The following is a 23,568-nucleotide window of genomic DNA, read 5'->3' as shown; positions in this document are numbered from 1 at the left end:
TAGCTGGCAGTAGTGGCGCTCGCTGTATTGCAGTAGTTCGAGTAACGAAGATTTTTGTGAGGTAAGTGATTTGTGAAACGTATAGGTTAATTTAGTCAGGGCCATTCTTTTGTAGGGATTACTGAAAGTCAGATTGCGTTGCGCTAAAAAAATATTGTGTGTCACTTTAGTGAGTGTCTGAGTACGTTCTGTTTTGCTCAGCTGTTTGAGAATCAAATAACATAAGATGTTTATCAGCACAGTAATTCATTAATTTTTCTAAGGGGACGTTTCAAGTGTTTACTATGGTGATCGGAGCGACGACAAAGGACGAACGTTTACTAAGTAAACATTAATTACAAAGAAAACCAGTAATTTCACGTACTTTGCTCGTCAGACACATCTTCATCCTTGTTTGCTGCAATCTAGGAAAACTCTAGATGTATCTCTGGGGAGTATTTGCGGAGTCTCAGAAAGTGTAATTTTTCCATGGTACAGCAAGCTGTTGAAGAACAAGTACTGGAAGGGGTGCAGCTTGTCCATTTCTCTCTCCTCTTTTAATCGACGATTTGACAGATTTCCACATGAGCTCTATATTCTGTGTGTGGACAGATGGGTCTTCCACAGAGACAAATTCCTTAGAATGATTTACAGAATCATGTTGGAATCCTTATTCCATTAAGGTGTTTTAAGACTTAAAGCCGTCTGTTATACTGTAAATCTGGCCCCTGGCAAGATGACGTGCTTTATGAGAGATATTAAAGTTTTGTTGGCACTCGAATATACTTGAACTATGAATCACTTCCGAGATTCCCTTTCACTGTCTCCGAAGATTCATATGCGTTCAGTTTAATTTTTTAATGGCTGTCGTTTTTGGTATAGCCGAGTGGTTATATGCAGTTCGTCCATTTCATTTAGCTTTTTCGTCCACGGATAGGAACATTGTCATTCGTGATTATCACATAGCAGACTTCTCGACAGAACACGTACTGGTCAGAAATGGTGTTTGTCGATAACTCAGTTTTAGGAACAACACGAGATTAAAATAGTGCTCTTTCCAATGACTACCTTACGATTGTAGAACTATGTGCTTTTCCTTGTCGATGTCCTTTTCAGACATCGCGTGCAGTACAACAGAAATGGGAAATCACCTTCGGCGCCTTTCTTACGAAGTTTCACACAGATGTCTTCATGGCAATTCATAAAATTCCTGTAATCGTCACTTGGCAGTAATTCATATTCTCACCGAAATCCAAACAAAATTGCACGCTACACAGTCGAGGAATTAAGTTCCACCAGTTTAGAGTAACGGGGCTGGATACTACGAGCTGTTAAAGAGAATCAAAAAGCATTCAAATCCCATGTAAAAAATCCCACTAATGAAAAGTATACTGAATATAAAAAGAAGAGAAATAACACGAAATAAATAACTCGAAAAGCACAAGCAGAATAATGGGAACGCTTTATTATAAACATAGAGATTCATTTACATGGCGCACAAAGTTTCACTTATAAAGCGATGAACTCACTCAACAAACAAGAAAATGATCGTTTATGCTTTAATAATATAGGAGAGAACGAATGAGCAGCTCATAATGAAAAACATTGTGGTGTGATGATACTTCAATTCATACGTTACCTGAATTAAATCACACAGAAGGCGTGGACTATATTGACGTGAGTGAATTGACGGAAACTGTAAAAGCTACAAAAAATTAATAAGTCTCTGATTTAGATGGCACTAATATGCAACTGTGGAAATACGGCGTGTTATTCCTATATCTAAAACTTCTTCACATATTTAATCAATATTGGAAAAATAAGAAAATACCGAAGTACTGGCTGAGAGCCAAAGTAATATCAGCCTTTGAAAAGGGAGATAAAGATAATTTAGTAAAAATCCAGGTATAAGCTACCTGGACTGAGCCTAACCTGAACGCAAGACTTCAAAATATCATCTAAAGGCTAATATATGAAGAGTAATCAGGTTTTACAAAAGGATTGTTAACTAATGACAACGTTTTCACTGTGCAACAAGCTATAGAAAGCTGACGGGAGCTCAATACGGATATCTCATCCTGCTTTTGTCGATTATGAGAAGGCATTGGATAACGTAAATAGGAAAACAATACGGAATACCATGACTCAACGAGGTTGTCCATCTCACCTCATGAACGCTGTTATGAGTCTGTACACAAACACCGATACATGAAATATAACAACAAAGCCAATGAACGCAAACAAACGGGTGCAACATGAATGCTGAATTTCCCCAACATTCTTCAGCATACATGTATAAGAAGTTACCAGGAGATGGAAAATGTTGAACATAAATGGAGTTCTTTTAGATCGTAATACTAGACTAAATATAAAGTTATATGCAAATGAACGAATTCTGATTACAGAGAATGAAGATGACCTTCAGATATGAGCCTTAAGTGGCAGCAGATAACCTCAGATTACAACGTAGCATTGTCGGCATGAAAACGAAAGTTATGGTATTTCAGGGAAGACTACCAGTAAGATCTGAAATAGTATTTAATAATGAAATCTGCGAGCTAGTAAAACATTTTTCATATCTAGGATGTGACATCACCTAGGATACAATCATGAAGTGAACCAAAGTTCCATATATGGAAGCATTGTATGAAGTTTACAGAGTAAAACCAGGAAGGAAAACTACCTGCAGTTTTATAAGATAAAAGCAATACCAACCCTTACTTATTGAAGAGAAGCATGGGCAACAACAATACATGAAGAGAGTAAATACAGGCTCAAGGAATGAGATTTCTAAGAAGTGTAGAAGGCTGTACTAGGGAAGATCGAAAAAGAGATGAAGATGTAAGGAAAGATCTAGGAGTATATAGCCTGAACGAAAAAATGGGGAGAAAAAATGGGTGGAGAAAATTTCCGTAAAGGCTCTCAATCTCAATTACAGATGGATTGGAAGAACAAATATAGGTGTACCATACAAGAGGCAGAGTACCGTAACAGGAAATTTGCCTAACACATGAGGTGAAGAAGATGAAGAATATGTTCGGTTAGAAACTGAGATGATCTTGCATTCAGTGGCCATAACATTTGCTGTCTGGTTTGAAATAAATCGTGTTACATGTGTGTTGGTGGTCCATTATTGTTCGACACTATGTTAGAGTGTCCGCGAGTACAGACCAACAAACGTGGCCGTTCCATACACGGTGTAGATGTGGGAATGTCCAGACACGGTAGCCTTCTTCCTGCCACGTGCAAATCACTCACCTTAATTGACATACGTTAGCTGTGGAGGGTCACATCACCTCTTTGAATTAATTCTAGACCATTTATAGCATTCCAGAAAGCAACCAGCGTGCCCTTTCAAGAGGCTAACTACAGAATTCTCCAGTGAGGTTATTTCCTGGTGACTTTTTTAAAGACGGTAAGGGACTTGAGTCACATTGAACAACTGATTTTTCTGTAGTTACTTCTCCTTCTTACTCTTCATGGCAGTTCAAGAATTCAGTGAATCTATGCTGATCAACAGGAAAAGACGAATAATTATTTGGAAATACGTGGCAAGCTCCTGTGGAACCAAACGGCTGAGGTCATCGGTCCCTAGGCTTACACACTACTTAATCTAACTTGAACTAACCTACGCTAAGGACAACAAACACACAGACACACACACACACACACACACACACACACATACATACACACACACACACACACACACACACACACACACACACATACCCGAGGGGGGACTCGAACCTACGACGGAGGGAGCTGCGCGAACTGTGATAAGGCGCCCTAGGGGGCGAGGTTAGTCAGCGCGGCCAGGAAAAGATGAGATGGAAGATTGAAGAGAAGACTATGTTCATTATAGACACCTGTAAAAAGAGCGGAATGCTGCACGTAGAATCTACTTTCAACAAAATGTTCAAATGTGTGTGAAATCTTATGGAACTTAACTACTAAGGTCATGAGTCCCTAAGCTTACACACTACTTAACCTGAAGTATCCTAAGGACAAACACACACGCCCCTGCCCGAGGGAGGACTCGAACCTCTGCTGGGATCAGCCGCACAGTCCATGACTGCAGCGCCCGAGACCTCTCGGCTAATCCCGCGCGGCCTCTTTCAAAATTCTTTGCTGTGGACAAATTTGAAAGGAGAATACTTCTTTAGTGTTTCGTATCTTAGTTGTTAAAAACGGAAACCTTTTAGGATCACCTTGTTGTCCAATTGTCCATCTGTCTGTACGTCGGACTGTTAAAATTACTTTTCCTCAGGAATGGGTAGACGTCTCAAGTTGAAATATTTGCCACTTCCTACGGTGCCTTGGCAATCAATCTTCTAAGTCAATGCCACCAGAAGGTACATATTTTGATACTCGCAAGTACAGCCAGCGCTAAAAATCCGAAAAATTATTAATTTGTAATTATTTTAGACGAAATTTTTTCTCATTTATTATCAGACTGTGTGTGAATGACCACCTGTTACGCAACTCTTCCCTCGTGAACCAGTAGGCACGTCAAGTTGCAAATTGATGTTCGCATACTTAAGGTCTATTGTCCCTTGGTGGTTTAGTAAATGTAAGCTTCTAAGCCAATGCAACGAAAAGATACGGTCACACTTTTCGATTCTCACAAACTCAATCATTCAAACCGAAAGGGTGCATCCCATTGGCCTAGAATTCTGAAATTTGGCAATACGGTAAAAGTAAAGGGAAAAGTTATGAAATACGTAGTCTTTAATTATATGACACGAAACTAATATTATTTGTCATTGTTATCCTAATTTAAACTTGAAATTAGAACATTTTCGAAAGACTTGCAATTTCTGGCACCAATAGGTTGCAAGTTTCAATGTTGATAGCAATCAAAAATCGTCAAAATTCTCGATTCCAGGAGTGGATGAACTGTTTATATACCTCATTAAGTTTCCTCAGTGCGCGAGTCCCACTGGAACATGACTAAGTTTTGTAAGAAACATCCAAGTGGGAAGATTATATCCAAATTGAATCACATTAATTTCTGAAGTGGTAAAGCTGAGAAAATGCGCCTGCTTTAATTCCACAGGGAAGATATCGTTGTATCCTCTCATTAGGATATATAATAGGTATTGTCCTGTAGATTCTATATCATAAAAAATTTTCCTTATGTGACTAAGGTAATCACCTTAGTCATTCTGTGGCTCACTAGAAAGAAAATACCAGAAAAAGCTTCCAAAGAGTAGTAGCAATCTTAAGTTTCTATACTAAGATTTTAATTTTAGACTGTCATCAGAGTCGAATTATTGAAGTAAAGTTTCCCTGGAGGTCTCATCACATTCCAATCAGCAATATTCTCTCCATTCTGTGCTCCGTTGAAGACAGCACATCGCTTGAAGTGTATCATTGATACGATTTACAGGCTACAAGTCTTGCGAATAACATCTGAGCTAACTGTTATATTTCTTATAGGAACGTGAGTAGCTAGAATCGGTATTGTCGTGCAGTTTCGCGCAAAATGCGGACATGTGAATGAGAAACTATAGGATCAGTAATAAAATTATGTTTTTAAATGTGCCTCGCCGAGTACTACACTTTGAGACAAAGGAAAATGATGAAAGGCAGAGAACTAGTGATGTCTTCTGTGATGCAAGAACGCTTCGATTTCCAGAGCGATATCAGATGTAGAGCTACACGTCGTAGTGAGATGTGGTCACTCGAAAACATGTAAGTATGGCTCTCCATGACGCACAGCGCTCTTTTTGAATCGTTACCCAATTAGGTTTTGTGGAGTACTGTTGCGGCTTTATCAGCGTTAAGTATGGCACACTTCTCTGAATATTCTCTAGCTCCCGTTGTATAACAGCCCACAACCACGAAAGGTATTCACGAAATATTCAAATAACTCTGTAAGCAGTCTTGTTCGTAAGTGAACTGACTGAGCGACTATTACTAACAACAATGGATCGTCAGCGATAGCGTAGTTACACGATCTCGGGCCTTCCCGTCTATTTTCAAGCATGAATACATTTCAGTGTCTGTTGAGGGTCACCGTGATACTAAAGATCAAAAAATTCTAGGTGCTGGCTTATACCCTAGATATGGCGTACATTTAGAGTAAAAATCGTCAGCACTTGTACCGAGGACTTCCATAACAGTGTTGTCAATTACGGCGGAGCTGCGGACAGAGGTTTTGTGCTACCTCTGACCATTGATGTAGGAAACTGCCCCTGAAGAGGAATAATTACCAGTGGTCAACGGCATGAGTGTGTTCAAAGCAGTTCAAAACACTGATTGAATACACATAATGTCTATCCATATGACATACGCCCGCTACCTGAGAAAAGCGTGAGGATTGTCTCACCATTGGCAAAAGAGTCTGGACTAGTCTGTCATTCGAATATCGAGGAAGGGACTGTCCCGAGTAGGCGACGATGGAAAAATGACAGAATTACCACACTACTGATACATTGAACGAGTTGGAAAGTGGAACGTCAGAAGTTAGAATGTGGCAAGGAACCTGAAAGATAGTAGAAAGGGAACTGCAGAGGCTCAATGCAGATATTGCTTTTTAAATGAAGTGAAATAGAAACAAAATCAGGATGTCTAGTCTGAATAATGAAGAATAATATCAACAACAGCAGAAAATGGTGTAACGGGTGTGGGATTGACTTCGAATAACAGAGTGAGACACAGAGAGGAATTGCAGTGAACTCTACACTGACAGGGTTAATCTCACCTGAATAGACAGAAACCTATCACTAAAGAAAGTAACTCAGGTATACACGTTGAGCAGAAGATGAAAAGATGGAGACAGTGTATGGCGACACTGGAAACGAGATGTAAAGCTAATAACTATTGGAATGCCGTAACAACAGAGTTACAGGAGAATATGGTGTCGGTATTAGGAATGAAAGAGGATAAAGACACACTGAGTCCTGAAATAAATTTCAGCTGGTAAGAGCAATATACAATAATAAAAACCCCAGATGAAGAACTCTGCTTGGAAAAGGCTCGGATACAATAGAAAATAGCATAAGGATTACATTTTATTCAGACGGAGATATCGAAGTCAGATACTGGAGTGTAAGACATATGCAGAAACAGATATAGAATCAAATCACAAGTCAGCAGTAATGAAGAGTAAACTAAAGTCTAATAGAATTGTCAGGAAGATTAAAGTAGGATACTGAAATATTGAGGAATGATAAGATGCTTGTGAAACATTCTGTAGATGTTGCGACAAGATTACCATAGGGGGCAGTTAAATAGAAAAGGTATCGATATCCCTTAAATGAACAATAAAGGAAGCTAGCCAGAATAACTGCAAATGTAAGGAAGGTAGATGGGAAGGAATCTTGGTTAACGGAAGAGATAATTCATTTCAGGAAAGAAAGAAAGAAAGAAAGAGGAAATGATTTGAGACCACCATAGCGTGTCATTTTTATCATGCAGATTTCATTTACTCCACCTTGTATATAATTCACATTACTTACCAGTTTCAGCCCTTTATGATTTTGAAATATGTAGCGTTGGTGATGTGTGTGTCACACTTAAAAATAAAGGCAGTGGAGTACCGACTCTCGCACTACTCGCTGCTGAACAGTGGTGACTAGAGAAGACCTCGACAAAATGCAGTGAGAAGAGGCACCGTGTGTTGTCGCGTAGCGTAAATCTGAGGAATTAAACGTTAAATTTGAGAGAATTTCTGCAACTGAGATAACAATTTTCCATTTAAGACTTCCGTAAGCATCAACTAACTACCTTTTATGTCGTTGTCTAAATATGCTGTTAATCATTATTGGATTCTGTGGAGGCTGAGATATAAACTGTGTAATAAAAGACACAGTAGGCTTATAGTGGTGTTGTATAGGAAGTTCGCAATCTCGGCAGTCCAAGAGGTGAGTGTGATTTAAGGTGGCACTGCTGTAAAGTGGGTTAATCCGAATCCGTAACATTTTCAGTTAGTTACTTCTGTGTCTGCAGTAGAGGGACAAAATGTGAACGACATTCCTTAATCAACTTGGTAAAAGCCTTAAACAATAACACTACTGATGTAGACAAGGTAGACGAAACAAAATACAATATAAGCAAGAAGCAAAAGAATTAATCCAACTTAGGATCTTAATAACGAAATAAGAGATTTCCTCACAATTCTCTCGCTCGAGAAAATCCACCAAAGAAAAGACGGAAACAAAACTAATAGAGAGTGGTCGACACTGCACTATCACAAAGATGTTCTGGGAAGCCCGACCACCGTTACATTACACTCTTGAGTCTCAGTCGGAAGCTACCACTGCTGACGATCCGGGATTACTAGCAGACTAGGAGCGTGGATGTTTTGACTGGGCTGGTAGAACCCTACAATTCCGGGTGGCGTGACAAACTGCCCACTGGCCGGCGGTGCACCGGCTTATGCCGGTTAGCGGTTGGATCTTCTGGGACTATTTTAGATCACGTGGGTGGCTTAGGAAAATAGTCCACTTGTTGATCACCACCTGCGACACTGCTGTCGATCCGCGGCGGTCAGGTAGCGAGCCCTAGCGGCCGTTGCCTGGGACACGAGGCTGTTTTCGTCTCTGGCAGCGCCCTTTGTTGTACCGTAGACAACTGCTTTCGTCTCACCCGCTGTGATGAAGGAATCCCCCCGCATCTCTGTTCTGTTATACGGGATGCTGATGTCGCACGAAACGTTGGCACAACGTTCAAAAAATCATAGAAATCTCGAGAGCTATCGATATTTGGAGAAACTGTATCGACACAGTTGGCACAAAGTCAACTTTTGTCATAAGGAAGTGATTCAGATTAGGTATTTACGATGCTGGCAAATCTTTGATTCTGATTTCAATTTTTACATCCATATCTGCCCATCGATGGCAGACAACAATCGACGAATGACATCGATGTTAAACAACGAATTTGGAGAATGGCGTAAAAAGGAATATACAAATGCATTTAATACATTAATTTATTAATAAATATAACAACAATTTTCATTATAATTCCACAAATTTTAGCCGACGGATTATTACAATAACATTTTTGAAAGAAAAGCCCTCTTTGTTTTATCGTATTGGGAGAATATACTTTTGCGAAAGGTCTTTCAGAAGCGCCGATCATTTAATTTCATACTTGTGATGGACCTTTAATATCCAGAACGCAATTCTTCAGTTAATAACTGAACTGTGATGGACGGTCTCCTCATATTCAAGTTCGGAAACTACTCATTGCTTAAACTATTTCTTAATAATCACTCCAAAAATGGAACTTGGTTTCTACATTTTACTGTGACGTATCGACGTATTGCACACACTCACTGATACTCCTTCCAACAGCTTTGTGTATTCCAGGCATCTTGTGAGTGTCTGATCTTAAGTCATCTCCCGAACAACGTTATAATGACGAATATGTCAACATGTGCAGCTGATAGTAAGCGCTTTTTGATTTCTGTTTTCACGTAACTCTACTGAATCCGTTCAAAAAATGTGTACTGGCTGGATACCACATGCTTTGATTTTCAACTACTAGTTATTATGGCTACTTTGCTGCTAACAACGTAATTTTCTAGGCACATTCCGCAACTAGCCACTTTTTTCGTCCACAGAATGGCACAAGAATCCACAAGATCTAGAAAATCCGTACTTGTCAGCATGAGTGGAGCAACAACATGGCACTTTGTGACACTGTACAATACTCCTTTGATTAGTGTGCATCGAGCGACGTAGTGATGAATTGAAGAGACTCACCGAAGTGCACATATAAAGTTGGCAATAGTATCACGTACACAAGGTATATAAGGGCAGTGCATTGGAGGGGCAGTTATTTATCACCAGGTGATCCGTGTGAAAAGGTCTTCGACGTGCTAAGGCCGCACGACGGGATTTAACAGGCTTTGACCGCGAAATGGTAGTGGGAGGTAGACGCATTGATCATTTTACTTCGGAAATCGTTAGGAAATTCAGTTTTCCTAGATCCTCAGTGTCAAGAGCGTACCGACAGTATCACATTTCAGTCATTACCTCTCACCACGGACACGCAGAGGCAGATGGACTTCACTTAACCACCACAGCAGCGGCGGGCTTTTGCGTTGAGTTGTAAGTGCTAATTGACAAGCAACACTGCGTGAAATAATCGCAGAAATCAATGTCGGACATACGACGAAACTGTCTGTTAGAGCTGTGTGGTGAAATTTGGCGTCAATTGTCTATGTCTATGGCTCTTGTTGACAGCACGACATCTCCGGTAGCGCCTCTCCCAGGCTTGTGACCATATAGGTTGGACCCTAGATAACTGGAAAACTGGGAGCTGCTGAGAAGACCCCTGATTTCAGTTCGTAAGTGCTAACGATAGGGTTCAGGTTATGTGAAGACTCCACGATGTCAAGGACCTAACACGTCAACAAGGCAATGTGCAAACGGGTGGTGGTTCCTTAACGGTGTCGATTGTCCTATGGCCCACCTATACTTCTCATTGCCTGGAATTTTTTATGTTCGGCTACTTGTAGACCATTTGCCGCAATTCAAGGACTTCAAGTTTCCAAATAACAGTGGAATTTTTATGGATGACAATGCATCATATCATCGTGCAGCAACTGTTAGTGATTGCTTTGAAGTTCAAGTTCCCAAACAACAGTGGAATTTTTATGGATGACAATGCATCATGTCATCGGGCCGCAACTGTTAGTGATTGCTTTGAAGTTCAAGTTCCCAACATTCTGGACAGTTCCGGTGAATCATTTGCCCACCCAGATAGCCAATATGAAACCCATCGATCTTTTGTGAGACATAATCGAGAGGTCAGTTCGTGCATAAAATCCTGCACTGGCAACAATTTCGCAGTTACGGGCGGCTGTAGAGGTAGCGTGGCTCCGTAATTCTGCTGAAGACTTCCAATGGCATGCCAGGTCGAGATGCTCTACTTTTTTTTTTTTTTTTGGTCATCAGTCTACTGACTGGTTTGATGCGGCCCGCCACGAATTCCTTTCCTGTGCTAACCTCTTCATCTCAGAGTAGCACTTGCAACCTACGTCCTCAATTATTTGCTTGACGTATTCCAATCTCTGTCTTCCTCTACAGTTTTTGCCCTCTACAGCTCCCTCTAGTACCATGGAAGTCATTCCCTCATGTCTTAGCAGATGTCCTATCATCCTGTCCCTTCTCCTTATCAGTATTTTCCACATATTCATTTCCTCTCCGATTCTGCTTAGAACCTCCTCATTCCTTACCTTATCAGTCCATCTAATTTTCAACATTCGTCTATAGCACCACATCTCAAATGCTTCGATTCTCTTCTGTTCCGGTTTTCAAACAGTCCATGTTTCACTACCATATAATGCTGTACTTCAGACGTACATCCTCAGAAATTTCTTCCTTAAATTAAGGCCGGTATTTGATATTAGTAGACTTCTCTTGGCCAGAAATGCCTTTTTTGCCATAGCGAGTCTGCTTTTGATGTCCTCCTTGCTCCGTCCGTCATTGGTTATTTTAATGCCTAGTTAGCAGAATTCCTTAACTTCATTGACTTCGTGACCATCAATCCTGATGTTGAGTTTCCCGCTGTTCTCATTTCTACTACTTCTCAGTACCTTCGTCTTTCTCCGATTTAGTCTCAAACCATTCTGTGTACTCATTAGACTGTTCATTCCGTTCAGCAGATCATTTAATTCTTCTTCACTTTCACTCAGGATTGCAATGTCATCAGCGAATCGTATCATTGATAGCCTTTCACCTTGTATTTTAATTCAACTCCTGAACCTTTCTTTTATTTCCATCATTGCTTCCTCGATGTACAGATTGAAGAGTAGGGGCGAAAGGCTACAGCCTTGTCTTACACCCTTCTTAATACGAGCACTTCGTTCTTGATCGTCCACTCTTATTATTCCCTCTTGGTTGTTGTACATATTGTATATGACCCGTCTCTCCGTATAGCTTACCCCTACTTTTTTCAGAATCTCGAACAGCTTGCACCATTTTGTATTGTCGAACGCTTTTTCCAGGTCGAAAAATCCTATGAAAGTGTCATGATTTTTCTTTAGCGTTGCTTCCATTATTAGCCGTAACGTCAGAATTGCCTCTCTCGTCCCTTTACTTTTTCTAAAGCCAAATTGATCGTCACCTAGCGCATTGTCAATTTTCTTTTCCATTGTTCTGTATATTATTCTTGTAAGCAGCTTCGATGCATGAGCTGTTAAGCTGATTGTGCGATAATTCTCGCACTTGTCAGCTCTTGCCGTCTTCGGAATTGTGTGGATGCTTTTCCGAAAGTCAGATGGTATATCGCCAGACTCATATATTCTACACACCAACATGAATAGTCGTTTTGTTGCCACTTCCCCCAATGATTTTAGAAATTCTGATCGAATGTTATGTATCCTTTCTGCCTTATTTGACCGTAAGTCCTCCAAAGCTCTTTTAAATTCCGATTCTAATACAGGATCCCCTATCTCTTCTGAATCGACTCCTGTTTCTTCTTCTATCACATCAGACAAATCTTCACCCTCATAGAGGCTTTCAATGTATTCTTTCCACCTATCTGCTCTCTCCTCTGCATTTAACAGTGGAATTCCCGTTGCACTCTTAATGTTACCACCGTTGCTTTTAATGTCACCAAAGGTTGTTTTGACTTTCCTGTATACTGAGTCTGTCCTTCCGACAATCATATCTTTTTCGATGTCTTCACATTTTTCCTGCAGCCATTTCGTCTTAGCTTCCCTGCACTTCCTATTTATTTCATTCCTCAGCGACTTGTATTTCTGTATTCCTGATTTTCCCGGAACATGTTTGTACTTCATCCTTTCATCAATCAACTGAAGTATTTCTACTGTTACCCATGGTTTCTTCGCAGCTACCTTCCTTGTACCTATGTTTTCCTTCCCAACTTCTGTGATGGCCCTTTTTGGAGATGTCCATTCCTCTTCAACTGTACTGCCTACTGCGCTATTCCTTATTGCTGTATCTGTAGCGTTAGAGAACTTCAAACGTATCTCGTCATTCCTTAGTACTTCCGTATCCCACTTCTTTGCGTATTGATTCTTCCTGACTAATGTCTTGAACTTCAGCCTACTCTTCATCACTACTATATTGTGATCTGAGTCTATATCTGCTCCTGGGTACGCCTTACAATCCAGTATCTGATTTCGGAATCTCTGTCTGACCATGATGTAATCTAATTGAAATCTTCTCGTATCTCCCGGCCTCTTGTGATTGTTGAACAGGGTATTCGCTGTTACTAGCTGAAACTTGTTACAGAACTCAATTAGTCTTTCTCCTCTTTCATTCCTTGTCCCAAGCCCATATTCTCCTGTAACCTTTTCTCCTACTCCTTCCCCTACAACTGCATTCCAGTCGCCCATGACTATTAGATTTTCGTCCCCCTTTACATACTGCATTACCCTTTCAATATCCTCATACATTTTCTCTATCTGATCATCTTCAGCTTGCGACGTCGGCATGTATACCTGAACTATCGTTGTCGGTGTTGGACTGCTGTCGATTCTGATTAGAACAACCCGGTCACTGAATTGTTCACAGTAACACACCCTCTGCCCTACCTTCCTATTCATAACGAATCCTACACCTGTTATACCATTTTCTGCTGCTGTTGATATTACCCGATACTCATCTGACCAGAAATCCTTGTCTTCCTTCCAATTAACTTCACTGACCCCTACTATATCTAGATTGAGCCTTTGCATTTCCCTTTCCAGATTTTCTAGTTTCCCTACCACGTTCAAGCTCCTAACATTCCACGCCCCGACTCGAAGAACGTTATCCTTTCGCTGAATATTCAATCTTTTTCTCATGGTAACCTTCCCCTTGGCAGTCCCCTCCCGGAGATCCGAATGGGGGACTAATCCGGAATCTTTTGCCAATGGAGAGATCATCATGACACTTCTTCAATTACAGGTCACATGTCCTGTGGATACACGTTACGTGTCTTTAATGCAGTAGTTTCCATTGCCTTCTGCATCCTCATGTCGTTGATCATTGCTGATTCTTCCGCGCTTGCAATTTCCCACCCCTAGGACAAGAGAGTGCCCTGAACCTCTATCCGCTCTTCCGCCCTCTTTGACAAGGCCGTTGGCAGAATGTGGCTGACTTCTTATGCCGGAAGTCTTCGGCCGCCAATGCTGATAATTTATCAAAATTTAGGCAGTGGGGGGGATCGATCGCGGGACCGAAGACTTTCTGATAATGAATCAAAGACGCTACTCCTATCCCACATGATGCTCTACCACTCAATATAAAAGGAGATCCAACACGATTGTAAGAGGTATCCCATGACTATCGTCACCTTCGTTCAATAGCCATATTAGACATTCACCAGAAAGCAAAGAGACCTTGATCAGATGTTTAACCGAAACCAAAATCTAGTTGACAAACAAATGCAGAACGAAGCAAAAGTGAGCTTAAAAAGAGCAGTGCGAGAATCACTCAGTGAGTTGAAACATAAAATGTTGGCAACCGATCTGAGTAAAAATTCAAAAAAAACTTTGTAGTACCTAAAGTTAGTAACTGGATTGTAATCATCTTTACGATCAGTCAACGACCACCAAAACAGAAGGTGGCAGGAAGAAGGCCAGCGTACAGAATTCAGTTTTCCGAAATGGTTTCAACGTGGAATTTCATAATACAATTTCTCATGGCACGTACGCCAAAGTGGCAGGTATTGCGACAAGTGATCCTGGAACAGAACGTCATCAGAAGTCGCCAAATAGTGGAAAGATTTTTAGATCTGACGGTATACCCGAGAAAATCTTCAGAGCTTATGCGAAAAATGACCCCCGAAAAAAGAGGGACGACCAAATAAAACAAATTGTAAGAAAAAGAGATACCGACTGAGATTCATTGGAAAATATCATGTAAATCTAATTCATCCGAAAATTCAGCGATTTACAAAATATTAATGTGACCGATACTTAAATATTTCTCATAAATTTGATACCAGTACCAAGTTGGATTAACAAAAGAGAGGGAGAAAGGGAGATACAATGAACAGCGGCGCGTTTTGACACGGGAAAGTGATTTCATGTGAGAGCAATTTCAACAAATTCCAGACCATACGACAATGGAGAAGCGTTGTATGTAACTGAGACATGCGAATGTCTACTAAACTTCCTGTCGAGAATGGGAGACGTATTAAGAGAACAGTGACAGTAATAGACCAAGGAACAGGTCAAATTACATATTTTAGCTTGTGTATAGGAGGCGTATTTCTTTTGCCTGCACTACCCACGAAGGAAGTCGACTGCGCTGCTTCATGCAGATAGTGACCAACGGCGTGATGTGTACTTGAAGTCCAAACAAAGGCAGAATGGGCCAGGTCACGTTGATAAGTTATTGAGCGCCTGAATGCGGTTTCCATTGATGATGAAATGGTTATTTTCTCAAATGGTAGGCGTTCTCAAGTGCAGCTGACTGCAAAATTTTCACATGGAGATATGAAGAGAAGTAATTGGTGTGGAAGACTTTGTTGTTAAGGTTACAAGCCGTTGGAATAGCGTTTCAATACCTTAAACATGAGCCTCTTGGATACCTAGGTGTCTGCTGAGAGTCTCAATTCCTCCACATATATAATTATCCCATTACACTTCACTATATTACGTAAACCATTTCGTTATGAGATAATATTTTTTTCCTTGTTGCAATGCTACTGCATTCTCTGTGTCTAATTACGTATTCTTTCTTATTCATGAGATAAATCAGCCATGTTATAAGAAGCTTCCAGTATGATATTTACTTTACACGCCAGTTAGAGAAGCCAACGCATCGGTGATTTGTGATCGGGGTATAGGTAGAGGTACTTCCCGGTTCCTTGAGACAAACCCGATCCCACATCTGACGTTTCCTTAGTGGGACAATATGATCTAGGGATCAGCTGTGATTCATTTTAATTTGTTAGCGTTCACCAATGGCATATAGCTCTACAGTGTAATTCAATAACATCCCAGACTTAAAACAATCCCCCAATCGGATCTCCAGGCGGTGACTACTTAGTGTGATATATCAGTACTAAAAGTTCTGCATCTCACGTGCTGGAAGGCGGAATGTATTATCCCTTAAAGAGGTAAGCTACAGAATTAAAAAGGAACGCGAAATGGGTACGTTCGAGTTATAGTTATATTTAGAATTTGTGAGGTGCGGTGGCAGGAAAAATATGACGTTAGGTGAATCAAGTACAAGTTAAAATAGGGGTAATGCAGCGGTACCTATAATTATGAGTAAGAAAACAGGATTGCATGTGTGCTACTGCCAACACCACAGCGCAGATGGATGTAAGTCCTACACCCACAACTTCACCGTGCGGGATTAGCCGAGCGGTCTAGGGCGCTGCAGCCATGGACTGGGCGGCTGATCACAGCGGAGGTTCGAGTCCTCCCTCGGGCATGGGTGTGTGTGTATGCCCTTAGGATAACTTAGGTTAAGTAGTATGTAAACTTAGAGACTGATGACCTTAGCAGTTACGACCCATAACATTTCACACACACACACACACACACACACACACACACACACTATTTCACTACATCTTTATACTCCTTATAACTTGAGGTAAGAGAAATTATTGAGGTATCTAAAATTTAATCATGACGGTGGATGGAACTGAACGGAAGGGAGCAGGAAGTGAAAGAAAACAAGGGAACATGCATTGGAGAAAATAATGAAAGCTCAAGCACCTAGTAACATTTTACAATGAAAGAAGAGGTTGTGTACACGGACGAAATCAGCAGTTATGATCTGCAGAAAGTAAAGAAGAATATAAATTAAGGAGATGCGGCCTGCGTAGATTGCACGAACCAGAAGACTAGTATATAGATTCCAGAGAGGTCACAGCGGAAGCTGATTGACTAAATGAATATGTAGGTGGGCTGTATAAAGGAAACTAACTATAAGAGGATATTATTGAAAACGGGTGAAGGAGAAGGTGAAGATAAGAATGAAGATACGATATAGCTACACGAATCTGATAGTACATTGAAAGATCTGAGTCGAAACCAAACACACCATTGAATTTTTTGAGATTCTTAAGAGAATATACCATTATAAATCGTTCCATTTAGTTTGCAAGATAACAAAAAATCACTCTTCGCTAAATATTTTTATGTAGAAGATATACTTAACAGGTGAAAAAATGCAAATGTAGACATATGTGACTTTTTATCAGTTTCATAATCCAGCTTTGCGAAATACTGACACAGATTGTTTACAGAGGAATGGACGACCTCCAAAAGCTGACCTTGGGGAAGATCAAATTGGGTTCCAGAGATTCTAGGAACACATCAGGTAATATTTAATTTATAATTAAGAATACATGTTGACATAAGGCAAAAGTACATTAACAAGAACTTTTGATTTAGGTAACTCTTTCTTAAATGTTGACTGGTATACATCGTTTGAAATTAAGAGGGAAGCAGGAGTAAAATGCGGAGAGCGAAGAGTAGTCGGCATCTTGCACAAAAACCAAGCTGCAACTGTAAGACCCAAAGAATGTTAAAGGAAAGCTGTACTTGAGATAGTGAATATCATGGTATGTAAAACAAGGGGTAATGGAATGTAGTGGACTTAAAGGATGCGATATTGAAGGAATTACTTTAGGAAGTGACACCTTACAATAGTAGATTGTTCATATTTCACCAATAAAATAACTTAGACGGAAGGATTAGTTTTTCGTCAGTCTTCTGAATGGTTTGATGCCGCCCGCCACGAAATCCTCTCCTATGTCAACCTCTTAATCTCCCAGTAGCACTTGCGACCTATCTTCTCTACCCACGGCGGTCCATCGAGTACGATGAAATTAATTGCTTCATGTCTTAATAGATATCCTACCATTACGTCCGTTCTTCTTGTCGAGCTTTCCCATATATTCCTTTCTTCTCCGATTCTGCACAGAACCTCCTCATTCCTTATCAGTCCACCTAGTGTTCAACATTCGTCCGTAGCACCACGTCTGTAAAGCTTTCCGGTTTTCCCACACTCCATGTTTTGCTGACATACAATGCAGTGCTCTAAACGTTCATTCTCTGAAATTTGTTCCTCAAATTCCGGCCTATGTTCGATACTAGTAGACTTATCTTGGCCAGGAATGCCCTTTTTACCAGTGCTAGTCTGCTTTTGATGTCTTCTTTGCCCCATCCGTCATGGGTTATTTTACAGCCTTGGTGCCAGAATTCCTTAACCGCACATACTTCGTAACTCGCAGTCCTGATGTAAACTTTCTTGCTGTTCTCATTTCTGCCACTTCTAGTTACTTTCGTCTTTCTTCTAATTGCTCTCGATCTGTACTCTGTACTCAATGGACTGTTCATTCCGTTCAGCATATCTCCTAATGGTTCTTCAATGTTGCAGAGTATAGCAATGCTATCAGCGAATCTTGTCATTGATATTCTTTCACCTTGAATTCTAATTCCACTCTTGAAACTTTCGTTTGTATTACTATTTCTTCCATGTATAGATTGAGCACTAGAGGATAAAGACTACACCCCTGTCATACACCCTTTCTAGTCCGAGCACTTCGGTCTTGGTCTTCTCTTTTATTATTCCATCCTGGCTCTTGTGCATGTTGTGTGTTACCCGTCTCTCACTGTAACTTACCCCTATTTCCCTCAGAATTTCAAACATGTTGCAACTTTTGACACTGTAAAACGTTTTTTCCATTTAGACAAATCGTATGAATGTGTCTCGATTTTCTTTAGTCTTGCTTCCAATATCAATCATAATGTCAGAACTGCCTCTCTGGTGTCTTTACCTTTCCTAAAGCTAAACTTCTTGTAATTTAACAGATCCTCAATTTTCTTTTCCATTCATCTATATATCAGTGTTATCAGTAAGTTGGTTGCTTGTTAAGCCGATTGTGCGGTAGTTCTCGCACTTATCAGCTCCTCCAGTCTTCGGAATTGTGTGAATGATATTTTTCCGAAACACAGATGGTGTATCGATAGGCAGATACAAGCCACACACCAACGTGAATGGTCGTTTTGTTGTCACTCCCCTCAGTGATCTTAGAAATTCTGATGGATTGTTGTCTATCCCTTCTGCCTATTTGAGCTTAAGTCTTCCAATGGTCTTTCAAATTCTGATTCTAGCACTGGGTTCCCTATCTTTTCCGTATAGATTTCTTCTTCAATACACCGGAAAAGTCTTCCCCTAATAGTGGCTTTCAATGTACTCTTTCCACCTATCCGCTCTCTACTCTGCATTTAGCACTGGAATTACCATTGCACTCTTAATGTTACCACTCTTCCTTTTAAAGTCACCGAAAGTTGTTTTGACTTATATGCTAAGTCAGTCCTTTCGGCAACCATTTCTTTTTCGATTTCCCCACGTTTTTCATTTCTCATTAGCTTCCCTGAAGTTCCTATTTGTTTCGTTCCAATTGACTTGTATTTCTCAATATCCCTAAACATTATTTTGCTTCCTGCTTACATCGATCAACTGAAGTGTTTCTTTTGTTACCCGTGGTTTCTTGGCAATTACGTTCTCTGTACCTATGTTTTTCTTTCTAACTTCTGTGAATACCCATTTTAGAGATGTCCATTCCTTTCCAACTTAACTGTGATATTCCTTACTGCTGTATCTAATGCCTGAAGACAACTTCAAGTGTAATACTTCGTTCCTTAGTACTTCTGCATCCCACTTCCTTACTTATTGATTCTGCGTGACTAATTTCTTAAGCTTCAGCCCACTTTTCCTCACTACTGAATTGTGATCTCAGTCTATACATGCCGCTCGGTACGCCTTACACTCTAGTATCTGATTTTGGCATCTCTGACTGACCTGATTTAAGATAACTGAACTCTTTCGGTATCTCCCGGTTTTACCTACTCCTCCTATGACTCTTGAACAGAGTGCTCACCGTTAGTAGTTCATATTTAATGCAGACATCAATTAGTCTATTGTAACATCACAGTACGTGTTGTTACATGATTAAAAATGAGTGATGCAACTAATTGATCTCCGCCCTAATAACCGCATGCATATAGAAAAAAATATGGGTCTACACATTCCTTTTTCATTCTTACGTGCACGTCCTGTGTCCTGATTTCCATTTTTCACCCTTTCTGAAAGTGTGTGGCCAAGTGTGAATGAATTAAACACAATAGCAGACGAACCAGAGAAGTGGTGGGTTTCTTAATCTTCTACCAATCTAAACGGCGTCGGTGGAAGGCATAGAGCAGGAACAGGAGGGCTTGGCTGAAGATAAGTAAAGCAAAACGTTTTCCTAGCAGAGGATGGTCATGGGCCTCCCCCACCACCTCGGGCGGTTCGGAAGAGCTCCGCGCGACGGTTACTGTTTGAGTTGTTCTGAAGACAGGTAAGCGACCAGACGTTCCCTCAGAACGTTTGTATCGGAAAAGGGACAAAAGGTATTTGAATCTGTTAATAATAATTTGTTAATCTCAACAATTTCTTCTCCTATCCATTTTTTGAATTACCATTTAGGTTCTGGTTACAATTTTTGGTTCAATTAATCAGTGTCATAATAATGTGATTTCCGTTAGGCGCGACGACGCGGTCTATAGATTCAAAGTTCAGCCCAAGCCTTAAAAGCTACTGTCTGCCATGTCATTTTATTGGAGTGGGACATTTTAAATTATCAATAAAACTGTACCGAGCGTATATTCGGCAAGATGAATCGATCTGTTTAAAAGCGCTTCGCGCAAAGAGATGCAGCCACCAAAATCCTGCTCGATGCCATCCACGTGGTTCATACAATTCTTCTCACTAATAAATGCTGTCGACATTTTTTTTGCCGTTAGTGCATGTGAATGTCTGTGTTACAAACTTGAGCAGTGACCACGTGCTCCCAGAATTTCCAACCCCACAAGACTCTACAGATTAAGGCCACCGTGGTTTATTATTCTCGTACGAGAAAGCCATAGCGTCGTATATAAACGTTTTGTCCATCTATTAAATACAAAAAGATTACTGTTAACATGTGAAGTATTAGTCAAATATAAATATTTTATCATTTGAAGATATTTCCGTGATCGTTAATTTACTTTCTATACATCTGAAAATAGTGTCACATTTGTAGTATTGATGATTACACTCCTAAAACTCAAAGTGCTTGGCTCAAGTTTAGGTAACGGTACGTAATTTTCTCTGACTGCCCCCATAGAGTACCATAGCGTTATCCGTTGCGACCTTAATCAATGAAATCAGTGAAGGAATTGTTCCTAAAATTTAGATGGGCCTAAATCTATTTCAAGTAACGGGCTAAACTACTGACAGAAGGTTACGTCAACAAAGAAAAATAAGAGCGAATGTGGACAGGATATGCCATCAAAGCAGGCTGGAACAAATAACTAATAATCAAAAAAAGCTCTGCAAATCATTTATATGACCCAAAGGCTCCTAACGGCTGGGAGAGACAGATTATCATTGACTCGTGAAATAGTAATCTGTGCATAGGATGTGGAATATTACGTATACTATGGACTTACTTTCTTTTAAATTAGAATTACGGAAAGTAGAATCGCAGTGTAATTGTAATTATCGTCATTGTTGTAACCTGCCATTTTGAATAACAAATGTTGTTTTATGGATTATGATAACGTTTCATTCCATATAAGAGGATGATGTGTTCTGAAATGTTGCTGGGAAAATCTTTTATGGAAAATTATAATTTCGTGAATAAGAAACGTATGTTCAGTTCTCTGGTTATTTTCAAGTTCTCCCTTGTTTGTGGCTCGGAAAGTTATTTGGTGTGGCGTAACTCATAGGGAACTTCGAATCCTCGAAATCAGTAGAGCCTGCCGCACCGTCATTTCTGCTCTATTTTAAGAGATTAAATTATGGACTTTATCGAATTCGACACACAGCTTGGACACTGATTCCCATGCTGTAGATTGTGTACGTCATATCACCGAAGTTGGATTACCCACGGTGTACAAATGTGTCCCCATTTATTTTGAGAATTTTCAGCGTCGATGAACGCCGGAATTCTGCAGAGCCACAGAGATTTTATTACAGACGGAGTAATTCATTTTAAATCTGGAAGAGTGGGAGATAATTGTGTAAAAATTGTGGAGAAGTGACTTCCATCGCCCAAAAGTTTACATTCAACTAACTACGTATTATTCATTCATATTAATTTAACTTCAACTTCCACAGGGGTAGGAAAGTTAAATTGGTAATTATTTAGGCCAGAACTCTGTGTGTAACATTTGTGTGTATCTGTTTCATGCCACAACGGAACAAGTACTACTGATACGACATTGGGTGCGGACTACGCCTGTCCCACACATGCGAATTTCAAACTAGAAACTCGACGGAAGACAACATATAAAGGCAGGACATCAAACCAATTATCTTTCTGCATATTTTATGCCACCAACTCAGTTCTTGTAGTGAGTAGAACTGGCAATGTCTCTTTAGTTGTTCTTTCTTTCTGCATCTTTTATGCCGCCAACTCAGTTCTTGTAGTGAGTAGAACTGGCAATGTCTCTTTAGTTGTTCTTTGTAAAGGTATTCTTTTGTACACAAACTTCCGTAGCGGTATTGTATGTTAACCGGGGACCTAGAAAAAACAGAGAGGCTCCGTCTCCGCCGCAGCCGCAGTTGTCCACAATCCCACGACGACTACCGCAGTTCACTTCACCCCTCCGCCGCTTCACACCGAACCCAGGGTTATTGTGCGGTTCGGCCCCCGGTGGATCCCCCAGGGAACGTCTCACGCCAGACGAGTGTAACCCCTATGTTTGCGTGGTAGAGTAATGGTGGTGTACGCGTATGTGGAGAACTTGTTTGTGCAGCAATCGCCGACATAGTGTAAATGAGGCGTAATAGGGGGAACCAGCCCGCAGTCGCCGAGGAAGATGGAAACCGCCTAAAAGCCATCCACCAACTGGCCGGTTCACCAACCCTCGACACAAATCCGCCGGACGAATTTGTGCCGGGGGCCAGGAGCGCCTTCCCGCCCGGAAAGCCGTGCGTTACACCGCACGGCCAACCAGGAGGGCTCCGTAGCGATAGTTTGTGAAGTTTCACAGTATTTTAATTACGTGTGAAATATCGACTGAATTTATAGTGTGCGTCAATCAGAAAAGTAAAATTTACGGAACTGATTGAGGAATTTCATGGGTTAAACACGATCGCATTTAAAGTGCAAGTGGAACAATAGGGCGAAATGCAGTCAGCTAACGTAACGGACGTTATAGACGACCCACAGCTGCGGTGCAGGCTCCAGCTAGATTACCAGCACCTTTGATTGACCCCTCACCGCTATTACAAGAAAAAGCTTAGTTTGCTGTGTGATAATATGTATCATATCGCGCAAGTTCAGTCAACGATGGCACAAGCGTAGTCTAAAATCCAGACCCAGATTAACTTAATTCCGCTGACTGCGCAAAATCTAAATCAAATGCAAAACATGATAGCTGATCGACATTAAAGTATTCTGGGTATGGTAGCGCGTCATATTGTATAAAACTACTGCTGGAGAAAAACCAACGATTCGGTCATGAGTGCAGAGGCCTTCTTGCGGGTCCTCTGGTGAGTTCCAACTATTCAGTGTCCCTTATATATTGTTATCACTGTTCACTGCGCATGCCATTACGTCACTATTTTTAGAAGATTTTTAGTTTATTTGGTCACTTAAAGAAGAGGGAAAGGGACCTTT

The sequence above is a fragment of the Schistocerca cancellata genome, chromosome 8, assembly GCF_023864275.1.
Source record: "Schistocerca cancellata isolate TAMUIC-IGC-003103 chromosome 8, iqSchCanc2.1, whole genome shotgun sequence".
NCBI lineage: Eukaryota > Metazoa > Arthropoda > Insecta > Orthoptera > Acrididae > Schistocerca > Schistocerca cancellata.
The sequence above is the reverse complement of the archived record's forward strand: the minus strand, read 5'-3'. Positions refer to the sequence as shown.